The sequence below is a fragment of the Prunus avium genome, chromosome 2 (assembly GCF_965620075.1).
Source record: "Prunus avium chromosome 2, drPruAviu1.hap1.1, whole genome shotgun sequence".
NCBI classification, from domain to species: domain Eukaryota; kingdom Viridiplantae; phylum Streptophyta; class Magnoliopsida; order Rosales; family Rosaceae; genus Prunus; species Prunus avium.
The window spans coordinates 8,962,816-8,978,860 of NC_142285.1; the positions used below are offsets into that span (position 1 = coordinate 8,962,816).

Sequence of the window (16,045 nt, forward strand, 5' to 3'; positions counted from 1 at the left end):
CCTCTTATCGTAAGTCATCAAGTATCATCTATGTGTTATTACTGTTTTGTCTGTTGATCCACTGGTTATTATTGTCATGTCACTGGTTTTTTATTGTTTTGAACACTCAATTGAGATAGACTGTTTTTTTCCGGGTAATTTATTTTCATTTATTGTCCTTTGCTTCATTTCTGTTGGATGTTTAATTAGATCTTTCCTGGACTTGAACACCTTTTTCTAAGGTTCATTTAGACTCCTATTACGATTAATTTGTCGTTTCTAATTTGGACTTGTAGGAACAGACCAGATATGTACACACATGGCATTGCTCAAGTCATCATCATTTCAGACAGAAAATCAGCCTTCAAGTGTCTGCTGAGTCAATGAACCTTTCTAGATATATCAAGTGCAATGGACTTTCATGAGTTACATAGAGATTTGTAAACATTTTGAAGATTGCAACACCTGCAAGTGAGATAGGTGGTGACGAAATCAGAGCTGATCTTGAAGCCTCTGATGCCCCTGTTGTTGCAAGTTGCACCTGAGAACATGTTTTTTTTGGGGTAAAAAACTGGCAACATGTTCGGAGCTGGCAATTGAATCCCTGATGAACTTGAGAAGCAGAGCTTCAGTAAGGAAATTGGTCGTGGTCGCGACAGGGATGATTGATGGTGAAATGGGTGCTATTTCTTATTGCAGCCTGTTCACAAAGTTCTTGTTGGAAAATGCAAGAGATGGAGTATTTTGATTGGGAGGAGAGATAATGACCTGTCTTGACAATTCTAGAACAGCCCATCTGAGTTCTTTTGTTAGGCTGCATCATTTAATCCCAGCAAAAATCCAGTTTCTGCTAAACAATCACTTATGGCAAGGCCAACTCTGTAAATGGAATTTGTACACATTTTTTCTTTTTGAGGAATTTAACTTTGTCATCAAACAGTATTCTAATGCATTAATGGTAGCACTACACACTTTTGTTGTAACAAATTACAATGAAGAATTTGGATTGAGTTTCTTGTATGCATTGTTTGGATTAAAAATATCAGTTTCTTGTGTTAATAACATTACACTTTTATGGAATGGTTTATCTTATTTTTTAGTGGCGAAAAAAGGAAAATTGTAGTCTTCAAAACGAATCTTAAATCCAGTTTTCTCTTCTTGGTCGTCACTCTTGGAAATTGCTAACCGTATATAGCTTGGAGTAAACACTGCACAAAACTGCATACCATCACAAATCAGAAGCATCTTAAAGCATGCTTTCATAAAATATAAAGCATGCACATGATTAACTTAGGCAGAACCTTACTTCTAATCAATGGCAACCTTCTTCAAGGAAGAAGAACAAATGAATGACCCCAAATCTAAATCTGAGGGAGGCAACAGACATGTACCATTCTATTTTTGCAGAAACGACTTGACCTTCCCCAACCATTTGATAAGTTCTATTCTATCCTTGTTCGTCATATATTGATGCAAGAAACAGAAATGTCGTCATTCACAACCCTTAGTCAATAAACCTCTTTTGAATCGTTCTCTTTGTGCATTTAAGAGTACACATATGTCATAGGTAATTCGAAAGTTTGTTGCTGAAATTTCTGAGAATTTGAAACTAGATAAGCACACCTTACACAAAGTTCATATATTTTCTTCCAGCAAGTCTGTCTATTTTCTTCCAGCATTTTATGTTACTTTAGGTGCTGATTTGATTTAATCACAAGTTTCGCTGGTGCATTTACTAGGCTAGCATTCAATACTTTCGATCACAGAACTTCTTTGGTTGATATTATCTTTGTTAACTTTACATTATCTTAAATATCTAAGAAAGTGTATGTTTAACTATAACGTTAGAGAGGGAACTTAACAGGTTCATAATCTCATCATTATATATATAGTATTAAAAATTAGAGATTATTTCAGGCATCATCTATTATCTGCTTACTTTTAGTTTTATGTGCATTAATTAACTCTTTAATTCATATGTTTACATCTTAGCAAATTCATGTGATTAGTGCGGCTCATACCACAAAAACAATTTTAGGCTCATCAAGTGCTAAGGAATGTAGTGACAAGTTCTCTACATAGTTTGAGACCTACACTTACTAGATATTAGATCATTTGGATCATTTCCATATGTTTATATGTTTTTAATAATATCATTTGCCTATGTAGTTGACATGTTATAACATTTTTGTAGCGTTGAATATTTATATATATATATATATATATATATATATATATATATAATAATTTTATTTTAGTGGATGTGAGATTTCAGTTTGTTGCTTTATATAATTATTTAGCAATTTAATTATTTCTTTGCAACTTAATTTTTTTTGTCAGTCATACTATTGTTGACGGCTAAAAACCATCAAGAAACAACTCTTAAGTTAAAAAAGAAAAAGAAAAAAAAGATTTGTTGATTCTTAAAAAACGTCAAGAAAAGATAGTTTCTTGACGGTTTTGTGAACGTTTGATAACCGTCATGAAACAATGCATTTTGATGGACGTCAAGAAAGGGGGTATCCCTTTCCTAACCGTGGCATCCATGACGCTTTCTGAGCCGTCAATTAAGGGCTATCATGATGCTTTTTAGTCGTCAGCAAAATGTATTCTTGTACTGTATTCACTCAAAATCGTGTTTCATTTAGGGTCAATAGTGTGGTTGAATGCCATTTGTTTTGTTAAAGAATATTATACATTAGGGATTTTTGTAGAAATGTCATATGAACTTATACCTTAGTTTCAATTTGTCACCTTAAAGAAAATTTTAAGAGAAATGTCACCTTAATTTTTCAAAATCTATGATTTGTCATTTGACTTTAAGATCATCTAATTTTCCATCCATTTTTAAGGGTATTTTACTCTTTTCATTTTCAAGGAAAAGAAAGAGAGAAAAAAAGAGACCTTTCTCCCTTACTTTCTCCCCCAACCCAACCCCATCGGCCTAATTTTCCACTATGTTTATGTTCAAGGATCTAAAGTTTGCTTGGTCACCATCTGTTACGTAGGCTACCGAGTTGTTGGTTTGGGTGGGTTGAGGGAATTTGTGCGTGGAGGGTAGGTGTTCCTGCTGTGCAAAAATATTCCAAGACCTTGTCGTTGATGGACTATGCGACGGCACACACACAAACTCCTTGAGAATAAAACATACACACCACGAAGAGAGTAAAACAAACACACAAGGACACAAAGATTTATAGAGGTTTGGCCTTCTGTCTACGTCTTCTTGGTGATTCACCCGAGAAATTCACTAGTATGTAAGAACAACTTTGGTTACAGCTGAACCCCCTTAGCTCTCACAAGAACCTTAGATCTCTTTTCTCTCACCCTTGCTCATACCCTTTGATGCCCTCGTAAACACTCAAGAATTCACCCTTGAATTCTGTCTTGTGTTACATCTTCTCTTTTCCCCTTTGTTAACCTAACCCTAAAAGTCCTATTTATAATGCATAGGACTTTAGTTACAAGTTAACTAGGAATAGGAAACGTAAAAGACCCCAAAACTGGGAGAAAATCTGCCCATATCTCGTCAGGAAATCGCACAGTATGTGTGATCCGCTCGAGCGCCTGCAAAATCATCCATCTGTCGCTCGAGCGCCAGTGCTTCTTCTTCTCCAGCTGCTGCATCTTCTTGTAGCCCTTTTGGTTCCTTCTTTCCTCCCGCATCATGGTGAGCGAAAACTTCAACAGTTCCATGGTAGAGAGCGAAGGAGGAAGGGGGAACGGATTTCAAAGTGGGCTAGGTTGGTTGTAGCTGTTGGTGACACTCATGGGATGGGGGAATGGGAGATTTTTTTTTTTCTTTTCAATTTTAATTGTTTAAAAGATATACAATTTTTTATATAATAATTTTTCCATTTATAAAATACCCTTGAAAATAGAAAGATTAAAATGCCCTTAAAAATGGATGGAAAATTGGATGGTGTTAAAGTCAGATGGCAAATCATGGATTTTGAAAAATTAAGGTGACATTTCTCTTAAATTTTTCTTAAAAGTGACAAATTGAAACTGAGATATAAGTTCATGTGACATTTCTACAAAAATCCCTATACATTGTGATATTCTAACAGTAAAATTGGCTAAAATTGATATGTTCCCTCTTTTCTTTTCTTTTTCTCTTTTCCTTTTCATTTTATGCTTTGCTGCTATTGCTAAGTTTATCCTACAAATATAGCAACTTCTCCACCTTTCATTGATTAGTGACCAGGGATGCTTAGCAACTTCTTCACCTCCCCTTCTTTCCATGTACTAACCAGGGACACCAGGTCAGCATCTTCGGTAAGAATCCCAACCCAATCAAACAATGACATCTGTAAAAATATTCAGAATTGGAATTTGCATTGTGATAGTTGAAAGCATCTTTGTCCCACAAAAAAAGCCAAAATAAAAATAAAAATAAAAATTGAGAGCATTAAGTCCTTTTCAAATTATGCTAATATGCAAAATTGGAATTTTGCTGGAGTTGCTTCCTTGATTTTTCCACCTTTGTATCTGTTCTTCCTTTCCTTGACTTTTCCACCTTTGTATCCAGTCCATTTTGCACAAGGAGCCAAGTTTGACAGATAGCAATAAACATATAGAGATAGATAAATACAGAGGGAGAAAGAGAGGGAACGAGCTTTCTGTATTTACACCATCCATGAGAAAAGAAAAAAATTATTTCATGCCAAACTAACTACCGATTCTTTAATTGAAAGAAACCACATACTAATCATCCTTTGGCACATAAAGTATCTAAAACTTATGAAATTAAAGATTTTGATGCAAACCTAAAATTTGAAAAGAGGGCACCAATTCATGGAAAATATGGTGTACTTAGTATTTAGGATGTTGTGTGATAGCACGCATTAGGGTGTACTAGAGGTATTTTTGGTAGTTAAATAGGGTGTACTTAGTTAATTTTACATTTTGATTTAAATATTAGAGTGTACTTAGATCATAATATTCAGTTAATTTTAGGATTCATTTAACAATAACAACACCCTTTTATATGTACAAATTTTTACATTTTGATTTTGTCTTTACAATGTATCCATTAATAATTCTAAGAATATAAAATTTTTTGCAACTCTTCTTTTGGTACAATTGAGAATTGACTTGGTGAACTCTTCTTATGTAGTGTTTGTGCATAAAGGCCCTTGACAACTTTCTCTCGAGTACACATGAACCTCTAATCTTTATTTTTTATTATTATTATTTTTTTGCTACAACTAAGTAGATCCAACATATTTTTTTAACAACCAAGGACAATCATCATATTTTTTTAAGAACCAAGGATAGCTTACATTCTAATTTGTCCATCATGTCAACACATTTATAATTAAAACTTTTTTTTTGGGTGAGGTTTCAATTTTGGTGTCACTGTAACAAGACCACAATTGCCATTCAGTATGCTAACATTGTCACTATGTTTGCCAATTGCATATTATCTAGAACATGAAGGCTTTGTGTTTTGTAGGTCCTCGGGGAGCCAAACCCGTCTTTATAAAAATGGTCCTTATGACACTACTTTAACAACAACAAAAAGGTGTAATAACATTGGCCTTTGTAGTCGTTGAACGGATGTTTTGTCATGGATATGACTATTTAAATGTAATTACGGGATTAAAACATTATAGACTGGAGTGAATCATAACGTTATATATGATCCAATCCTTTTCATATATTTTTGTTCAAGACTTTGTTTTAGAATGCTCTATTACTAATTTGGTACATGTCCCTAAAATCTCGGAGCTGCCATAGTACATTCATACCGTACATGTTCAGAGTTCAAGAATAATGTATAGAATGTGAAATTAACAATTCCGGCCTTTATGAGGCAACGTCTTTGTTCCAGTTTAGAATATTTGCTTTCAAATGAGATGACTTCAAGCGTAAAGTCACATTCGACCCAAAAGCATGAAGTCATTCACACAAAAAAAAGGGACAATTGCTAAGTTTATCCATATATCCTTATTTTATTGATCCGACCCAAATGAAAAATAAAAAAAGGTAATAAAATATACAAAATTGGAATGAAAAACGAAAATCCTACAGCTAAATTTGATATATTTCCTTTTCATTTTATGCTGGGTGTTAAGGCCCGGTAACGTTTTCGGAGAATGTTTTTTGAGAATATTTTCAGAGAATGAAAACAAGAAAACAAATTTACATTTTCAGGAAATGAAAATGCGTCTGGTAGATCAATTAGAAAACATCTTTAGAAAACAAAAACAATGAAAACGTGTCTGGTAGTACAATTATTTTTCAGGTGTATTTTTGCTAATTTCAATTCTAATTTTTTTTAATTTTGATATTTTTAGAGGCTAAATTATTATAAACAATGAAAAAAATTAAAGCCCAAAAACTATCTTATCCTATGTTGCACGGACACGGGTACAGGGACACGGGAACGCGACACGGCGACATGGCGACATGGAAAATCTCAAAAAAGTAGGACACAGACATGGCTAGGACACGGCAATTAAAATAATAATGAATTAATTCTCAATATTTCAATGTCACATAATTCCATAAAACAAAATAAATAACTCATGTTCATCATCCTTGCTATTACACTATCCAATTGCTCTCTTGCATTGTTTTGGAAGGCTTTTTCAAGAGGTCCACTAACTCCCTTCCTTTTCTTTGGTTCCAAAACTTCTTCATTCATGCCAATATCCAAATCAAAAGCACTAGCACTCGAAGAACCTTCTTTGCTTGATGTGGGCAAAGAAACGGTTCTTCCAGTTTGGGCATTTTTTATTTTCAACTCCGCATCATTTACCAAGCGTTTCATTTCCGATACATTACTTTGTGTAACTTTGTTGCAAGGTCTAATCCCACCTCCTTTGATTTTCAACAAATGATGTTTCACCCTAGAATATGAACCTTGAAACATGCTTTGACAATAATGACACTTGAAACTAACGTTTCCTCCAGCTTTCTTACTTGATTCAGCCTTTGTAACATACTTCCACAGTGGAGCACTATCATCAATTGATTGAGCATGAGAGGAATCCCCACTAGAGTTAGCATTAGAGTAACTCATCTTTCCCTTAAAAAATTCAGCATGGTTCAACTTCACATTCATTATGTCTAATACCCAATTAATAAACCAAATTCAAATATACTCCACAACTAAGTAACAAGACTTTTATTAAAAATAAAAAACCAAATACATATAAAATCATACAAAGATACAAAACACTTCAAAACAGAGAAACAAAACAAAAGACGAAAAGAAAATAGAGATAGAGAACATAAATAAAAGAATTTGAAAAAAAGGGAAAAAAAATGAAAAGATACTTACCTTTGCAAAAGCTGGAGAAGAGGAGAAAAGCTGCGCGGAGGAATTGAAGTGGCTGCTGAAAATGTGAGATTCATTTAGGTTTAAAAAAGTCTTTTTCCACTTTTAACCCATCTTTTAAAAAATATTTCAAATCAGTCCACCAAAGTTTCAAAAATCACGTTTAGACCCCAACTTTTATTTTCAAAATTTCAATATGGTCCCTGCTGTGTCTTGACCGTGTCGGAGCTGTGTCTTGACCATGTCGGCGGCGTGTCTTGACCGTGTCCCAGCCGTTGACCGTGTCCAACGCGTGTCGGCGGCGTGTCGGAGCCGTGTCGGCGTGTCGGCGTGTTCGACACTCCGACACTCCAGCAATTTGGAGTGTCGGTGCAACATAGATCTTATCTCCTTTCTTTTTTCTTTCTTTTTTTTTTCTTTTTCTTTTCTCCTTTTCTCTCTTTCCTCCTCTTTTCTTCTTCTTTTCCTTCGCATGCTGTTTCTTTTTTCTCTTTTTCGTCCTCTTTCCTTCTTTCTTCCCTTTTTCTTCTTCCTTTACTTCCCAAGGCCGTTTATCTTTTATTTCCTTTTCTTCTTCCTTTCCTTCCCAGGCCGTACCTACTCCTCCTTCCTTCCATGGCATGAATCTCATACACCCACCCATCTCTCTCTCTCTCTCTCTCTCTCTCTCTCTCTCTCTCTCTCTCCACTAATTAATGGTTGTGGTGGTTTGATTGGGTGATGATGGTGGTTGAGTTGGGTATGTGGGTCGGAGAAGATGGGTGTTGTTCTTTTCTTTTCTCTTCCTCTGTATCTGTTTTTCTTTTTGTTGAGGCCCAAAAAAGTCACGAGAAGCCCAAAGACATTTAAGGCCCGATATAAAATATAATATTGGTCATGCATTAATCCAAGCTGTATTTTGGAAATTAATTCATTAAATAAATAATAGTGTACATGCCATGCAAAGCCAATAATACATTTTTCATATATCAATCACTTATCAAGCTCACATGAACCCAAGTCATGTGGTTTACGGGGCTTGCATGAGGGATTGTGGTGTGGAAGGTTACGGAGGTCCACAAGGCCCACGGAAGCCCTTGGATAATGGAGACTATGGGCTAGCTACTTGGGAGCACCAAAGTCCAAGCCCATTACTTAGAGTTCTCCAATTTGGGTGAGCAAATGAGATATTTTTCAAGCACTTTGTTGTGTAGATACAGCTGCACCAAAATGGATTCAGTTGCATCCTCAACTTGTGATACTCGCAAGTGCATGAGTTGTTTGGTAGTATAGCATATGTAAGTGCGAGGTCGATCCCACGAGGATTGGTGATTGAATGATCCAATTCATTTCCCTACACAAAATAGAAATGAAAAAGAAAGGAAATAAATACAACAAGAAAGAAAGAAAATAACTAACTCAAGCAGATAAGTTCCCAAGTTCAATTAGATTAATGGATTGATTCTAGCTAAAGTATGATTAAGACATGGTGTGTGGTCATAACCTTGTGTTCCTAATTCCCTAATTTGATCATTTGTTGTCTAACCTAAAATTAAGCATTAGGAACCCATTAAGCATAGAAGAACAATTTAAACAACCAAGCATGTATCTAATCCCTGTTATCGAATGTCCATACATACTCTTCCTATTCATAGTTCAATTCGAATTAAAGCATGGTGTATACTCTTAATTCAAACCAAGATAGCTAACATGCAAGCCTAAATGGTGATCAATCATTCAAACTAGCATATTAACTTATAAGCATGATGAATAAGAACATGAACCATAATTGAAACTTGGAAACTAATCAAACTTGAAACTAAAGAAAAGAATTTACATAATGAAAAGTAAAGTGGAACTAAGAAAAACTTAAGGAGAATTTCAGCACAAATATTACAACAATTGAAAACTAGAAAATGAAAACTAAGAGAATTTGAGGGAGAGAAGGGAAGGGAGCTCTAGAGAAGTGTTTGAGAGCTCCCCCCCTTGGGGTGTTTTTACAAGCTTAGAGAACTTCCCTATTTATAAGCCTAGGGGAAGTGAAAATCTGAATTATACAATTGAATTTTCTAAACACACTAACTTCACCTAACACACAACACTTAATTCACCAACTTAACCTAACACACAATTGCATTTGAAAACAATTCTTCTTGTCATTAAGCTTAGTGTTGCATCATCCACTTCAACTTCAATTAATTCATTTGGCTGCTGCAAAATTCCACTCAAAAATAGGTATTGAATATGCTTCACCAAACTTTCCCACAATCAACAACACTTCATCATGCATATGTCATGCATGACAATGCATTACAGCCAGCTTGTGGGCTCGTTTTGGGCTTGTGGTTCCAATCTGAAAAATCTGGAAAAATATGGATCTTGAAGCTCTTTGAATTATCTTTCCAAGCATATGCAGCCCAACTCAAGGAAAAATCGGGAAGGCCTTCAAATGTGATATTTGGCCCACTAACGCAGATGCTGCCGAATTTGACCTTAAGTTGCCAAAACATGTATAACTTTCTCTAGAAGACTCGGAATCATGAACCGTAAAATTATACAGAAACTAGACTTCCGTATCTTTCCAATGATATATGGCTCATCATCTGGTTCTTCTTGAGAAAGTACAGTCCAATCCGTGAAGTTGACTGATCTGCAGACACCGTTTTGAGCTAACTTGTCTCCAAAATGCAATTAGTGAGTCCTTAAGTTTATTACACTGAAACAAACACAAAACTTATTAAAAGCACAAGTTTAACTCAAAAACATAACCAAATCATAAATTAGAAGGGTACAAAATGATATGTAAATATGCACCGATCACACTTCCTTTTACCCATAGGAAATAGCCATTTTCCAAATGCTTAGCTTTACCTGTTGGAAACAAGCCTTTTCCAGCACTTCCTATTACCTGCTGGAAACAAGCCATTTCCAGTGCTTTCTTTTACCCATAGGAAATAATCAGTTTACGGTACCTAGCTTTGCCTGCTGGAAAATAGCATGCCCCAGCGCTCCCTTTTACCCATTGGAAATAGGCTGGTTCCAGCTGATCGGTTCATAATTGTATATCATTTTGTACCCTTCTAGCTTATGATTTGGTTATGTTATTGAGTTAAACTTGTGCTTTTAATCCATTTTCTGTTTTGATAAGTCCATAATTTCGTACACTTGCTTGCCTTCTTTACTTAGTGATTTTGCTTAGTTTCTCTTTATTTTGAGTCACTTACCTCTGTTTGTGTGTTTTGTAGGTTAAGATAGCAAGAGATAACATTTGATGCAATCCATGCATGTTAAGGGCTGATTGGCATATGAGGAATATGAGCTTAAAGACAAACACATTTTGGCTACAACCCCTTTCCAGCCCAATTTCGTAGGTCAACTTCTTGGCCTTGGATCAGCATGCTATGGGGCTCGAATGAGGTGAAGATCTTCATGAAACTTGTTCCAATGGGTGTCTACTACAACATATCCAAATTTCAGCCCAATTGGATATTTGTGGAGTGCTCAGCCCGTCCAACACCCAACCTTGCTCAGCAGGATTTGCAGCTGCCAGCTTTGAGCCTTGTCTCCTCCTTTAAGCCATGTGCCTCACCCATGCTGCAACTGACTTTGGATCCAACATAATGAGTGAAGTGGGGAGGCATTCCAGCTATGAAATTCTAAAGGATCAAGTTGGTACATGCTGGAGTTATTATAGAGAAAGCATGTGCATGCATGTAAAGCAAAGAAATGAAATGAAGTCAATTCCAGTCTCTGTTCGGCTGTCAACTTGCAAGGCCCAAAACGCACACTTCTACTGCTCCGATGGGAATACTTTCTTCATAGAAGTTGTTCCAATGGGTGTCTAGTATAACATATCCAAATTTGAGCACCATTGGATACGTTTTGAAACCTCTGGCCTTCCTACACCAAGACTGGTTCAGAAAACTCGTTTTTCAGCAACCAAAAAGCAACCACATGGGTTGGCAACCAAAAGGCAACCACATGGGTTGGCAGCAAAGGCAGCCACAACTGATCACCTTTGAACCCATGTGAAGATGCTTGAGGTGCAGCAAAAGATGAAGGATGGTGTGGGAGTTCATCATGATGTTCCTCCCTCTTAGCCCTATAAATAGAGAAGCCTTCAAGCTTCAAAACACACCCCAAGGGGGGGAGCTCTCAAACACTTCTCTAGAGCTCCCTTCCCTTCTCTCCCTCAAATTCTCTTAGTTTCCTTTCTAGTTTTCAATTGTTGTAATGAAATATTTGTGCTGAAATTCTCCTTAAGTTTTTCAAGTTCTACTTTACTTTTATTTGTAATGTACATTCTTTCTTAAGTATTCAAGTTTAATTAGTTTCCAAGTTTCAATTATGATTTTTGTTCTTATTCATTATGCTTATAAGTTAATATGCTAGTTTGAATGATTGATCACCATTTAGGCTTGCATGTTAGCTATCTTGGTTTGAATTAAGAGTAGACACCATGCTTTAATTCGAATTGAACTATGGATAAGAAGAGTATGTATGGACATTCGACAACAGGGATTAGATACATGCTTGGTTGTTTAAATTGTTCTTCTATGCTTAATGGGTTCCTAATGCTTAGTTTTAGGTTAGACAACAAATGATCAAATTAGAGAATTAGGAACACAAGGTTTTGACCAAACACCATGGCTTAATCATACTTTAGCTAGAATCAATCCATTAATCTAATTAAACTTGGGAATTTATTTGCTTGAGTTATTTACTTTTTTCTTGTTTTATTTATTTTCTTTTTCATTTCTGTTTTATGTAGGGGAAATGAATTGGATCATTCAATCACCAATCCTCGTGGGATCGACCTCGCACTTACATATGCTATACTACCAAACGGCTCGTGCACTTGCGAGTATCACAAGTTGAGGATGCAGCTGAATCTATTTTGGTGCAGCTGAATCGAAACAACACCAGCACATCTCTTTGCCTATTAGAAATAAAGGAAAACCCTCACCCTCTATAAATTGGGAGGCATTTGCTGGGCAAAATCAGTTTTCTCTTGGTGGCTGCAAGCTTCTCAGCAACCATGAGAACTCATCTTCCTTCCTCATTTCAGCTGCTGCAAGCGTTCCAGCGGCCATCCCAGCCATCAACCTTCATCCTTTGGCTGCTGCAAGCATCCCAGCAGCCATCGACCAACACCTCTTGGTTGCTCAAGCACCCCAGCAACCATCAAACCATGTTCCTTCCTTCCAAGCTATAAACACCATAGCCTTCAAACCTCAAGCTTTTCCTCCCATTATCCTTCTCTTGAAACTCTTAAATCCATAAAGCCTCACCAAGCATAACTCCAAGCTTTCCCTTCCTTCCAAGCTATAAACACCATAGCCACAAACAACAAATTATCAACGCCCAAACTCAAGCATATCCAACACCAAGCCAAGCACATGCATTCTCATTTGCTAAACTCGTGGATCTTTAGCTCCCACACTCCAAGCTCTCATGCCAAGCTCACATAATCTCAGTTCTACATCATGTTCAACTCTTCGTCAAGCTACCAGAAACGTCAGCACCAAACACGTAGCCGCTGGAAGAAGAACAGAGTACTCCCCTGGGACATGCTTCTCTCTTGGGATGCTTTGGGCGTAGTCCTCGCTAACTGTTAAGCTCATAATTTCATACATATACATGCCCAATTTACTTACTTCTTTTGCTTAGTTTCCTATAATTCTGAGTTATTTGCCTCTATTTGTGTGTTTTGTAGGCCAATAGAGTAAGAGAGCATAATTCATGCAATTCAAGCATGTTTAGGCCTGATTTGGATGAATGGAAGAAGAGCTTAAAGACAAACTCATTTTGGCTACAGCCCCCTGCCAGTCCAGTTCCGTAGGTCACATTGCAAGATCTGTTTCAGCAACCTACACAGCTCGGATGAGGCCGCATTCTTCATGAAAGTTGTTCCAATGGGTGTGTACTATAACATATCCAAAATTCAGCCCCATTGGATAAATCTGGAGTCCGTCACCTAGCAAACACAGATCCATGCTCAGGATGGATTTTTGTCAGCGAGCAAACTGAGTTAGAATTTCATTTCGGACTTATCTTCTTCATCCGAGCTTGGATTGGGCCAATACTTGTGTGGTTGGATCAGACACATTCTGATCTTCACAATGGACATCTTAAAGTCGTCATTTGCTTAAGAGAAGCCCAAGTTGTAAGCCCTTGAAGTTGCTGGTCATGCTGACCTCAGGATGAGCTGGTTGGAAGCTTGGTCATGGTGAGTTAGGCATGAGCTATTGTAGCTGGTTGGAAGCTTGGTCATGGTGACATGAAGATGAGCTAGGGCTGCTGGTGGGATTTATTGGTGAAGTGCATCAACCAATTCAAATTTTATAATTCAAGTGTTGTATGCATTAGTGAAGTGCATCAACCAATTCATCTTTTATAATGCAAGTGTTGTATGCATTAGCCATATTGAATTCAGATTTATCACTCCCCTCTCCCTATAAATACCACATCCATTCCACATTCATGACACAACAAATCCTGGGATTCACAACCCCACAATTCACTCCAACCATCCTCAAACACTCTCACAATCCCAAACACTCCAACAATCACCAAAACAACTCCAGCTTTCTTCTCTTCCATTTCCCTACGAATTTCATCTTCCTTAGCCATCACCACTCACTCAAACTCATCCCAAATCACCTCCATATCCTTCATACATCTTTCTAGAAGTGGGAAAGCTCTTGGAGAAGCATTAGAAGTGGAGAAGCACTTGGAGAAGCCTTGGACACCACAAGAACTTCAGAAAAAGGGTTTTTCTACTCTTATTGCATTCATTATGTTTTCTCATTTCTGTTCAAGTCTCTTTTCCATTATGAGTAGCTAAATCCATAACTAGGGCTTCGATGTAACCTAACATGAATATTCTGGGTTTATAAGTTTGGAGTTTCAAGTTTGATTCATGATTCATGTTCTTATTCATTATGCTTATAAGTTAACATGCTTGTTTGAATGATTGATCACCATTAGAACTTGTTTGTTAACTATCTTGGTTTGAATTAAGAGTATACACCATGCTTTAATTCGAATTGAACTATGAATAGGAAGAGTATGTATGGACATTCGACAACAGGGATTAGATACATACTTGGTTGTTTTAAATGTTCTTCTATGCTTAATGGGTTCCTAATGCTTAATTTTAGGTTAGACAACAAATGATCAAATTAGGGAATTAGGAACACAAGGTTAGGACCAAACACCATGGCCTAATCATACTCTAGCTAGAATCAATCTTTGAATCTGAATTAGACTTGTTACTTGAATCTTTATAACCCAGAATTGAATTGTTATGGTGATTCGAATGCCCTAGTCTCAAAATCTGTTTTCCAACTCTTAAAACCACTCTTTGTTACATTTGTTTACTTGTTTTTGTTTTCAATTTCATTTCGCTTCTCTTGTTCAACAATCACAACCACTCTTGTTTTAAATTCTGTTTTAGACATAACCTCCTACTTTCTTGAATTTGGTAATCTAAGTACATAACTAGTTTTAACTTCTCAGTCTTCGTGGGTACGACCTCGTACTTGTCTTGCTATACTACTAATTGCCCCGTACAATTGCGAGTTAACATAATATTAACAACACTAACTCAGAAAAAAGGGGCAACGAAGGCTTGATCCACCACTCTATGGCGGTCCGAGACAAGTCTGAACGAGCCTTCTGACGGAAAAAGACCCCAACACTTTTCTTTTCTTCTTCCTCTATATTTTCTTTTCTTAGTTTACTGGGTTGGAGAAGATGGGTGTTGTTCATGTTGGTGGGTTTATTGGTTGTCAAGAGAAAGAGCTAGAGTTGTTGATGTGATGCATTCTCGTGTCTTCGGAAAACACTGAAAATGAAATTACTGAAAACAGCTTTTTTTCATTTTCAACTTTTGTTCACAAAGTTAGATTTGTTTTCAGAAAACGTTTTGTGAGGGAAAATGAAAACAATGCACCGAACGTGTATTTGTGAAAAACAGGAAACAAAAACAGAAAACAGGCCCTAAAAACATTACCGAACGGGCCCTAAATTTTCCTCGTTTCTTGTTGAAAAGAAAAAAGAAAAAAAAAAATCCACAACTAGAAGCTTCTCCACCGACCCTTCTTCCCATGTACTAACAACAAGCAGCGATGCCTTCGATCCAAAAAAAAAGATAAGGGATGCCAGGTCAGCATCTCAGATAAGTATTCCAACCAAAACCAATCAAATAATGACATCTGTATCTCCATTGTCTTTTGGGTTTAATTTCTCTTTGAATTAACTGCAGAGTTTCATGAGCATGTCCTCCTTTTGAAATTGTGTATTATTCAAAATTGGAATTTGTTGGTCATACTTGATATCAGCTAAAAAAATTTCCAACATCTTGTACCAGTTTTTTCCAGTGCAGGTCATAATTGACAAACGCATTAGCGTGTGGTAATGAGCTAATTATATTGATAAGGTGAAAGAACGAAGTACATAACATGTGTTGATGCCAAATATTTGATCAACGAGTCTAAAACCATAAAGTCACAAAAACACACAAACAAAAAAAAAAACACTGACAATATAACGTTGTTCACTCAAATTTGTGTTTCGATGAGGGTCAGTAGTGTAGGTTTCACCATACTATTTATTTTGTTAAAGAATATTCTTATATTCTAACAACAAAATTGGCTCAAATTGATATGTTCCTCTCTTTTTTTTGTTTCTCTTTTCCTTTTCATTTGATGCTTTGTTGTGCTATTGCTAAGTTTATCCTACAGCTAGCCTAGCAACTTCTCCACTTTCATTTTATTTATTAGTGACCAGGGATGC

The 16,045-nt window shown here is 36.4% G+C and overlaps 1 protein-coding gene across 6 annotated transcripts in view; it reads left to right on the forward strand.

Moving 5' to 3' along the window:
- LOC110763996 (putative disease resistance RPP13-like protein 1) overlaps positions 1 to 16,045 on the forward strand; it is a 32,943-nt gene that overhangs the window by 7,526 nt on the left and 9,372 nt on the right. The window lies entirely within an intron of this gene.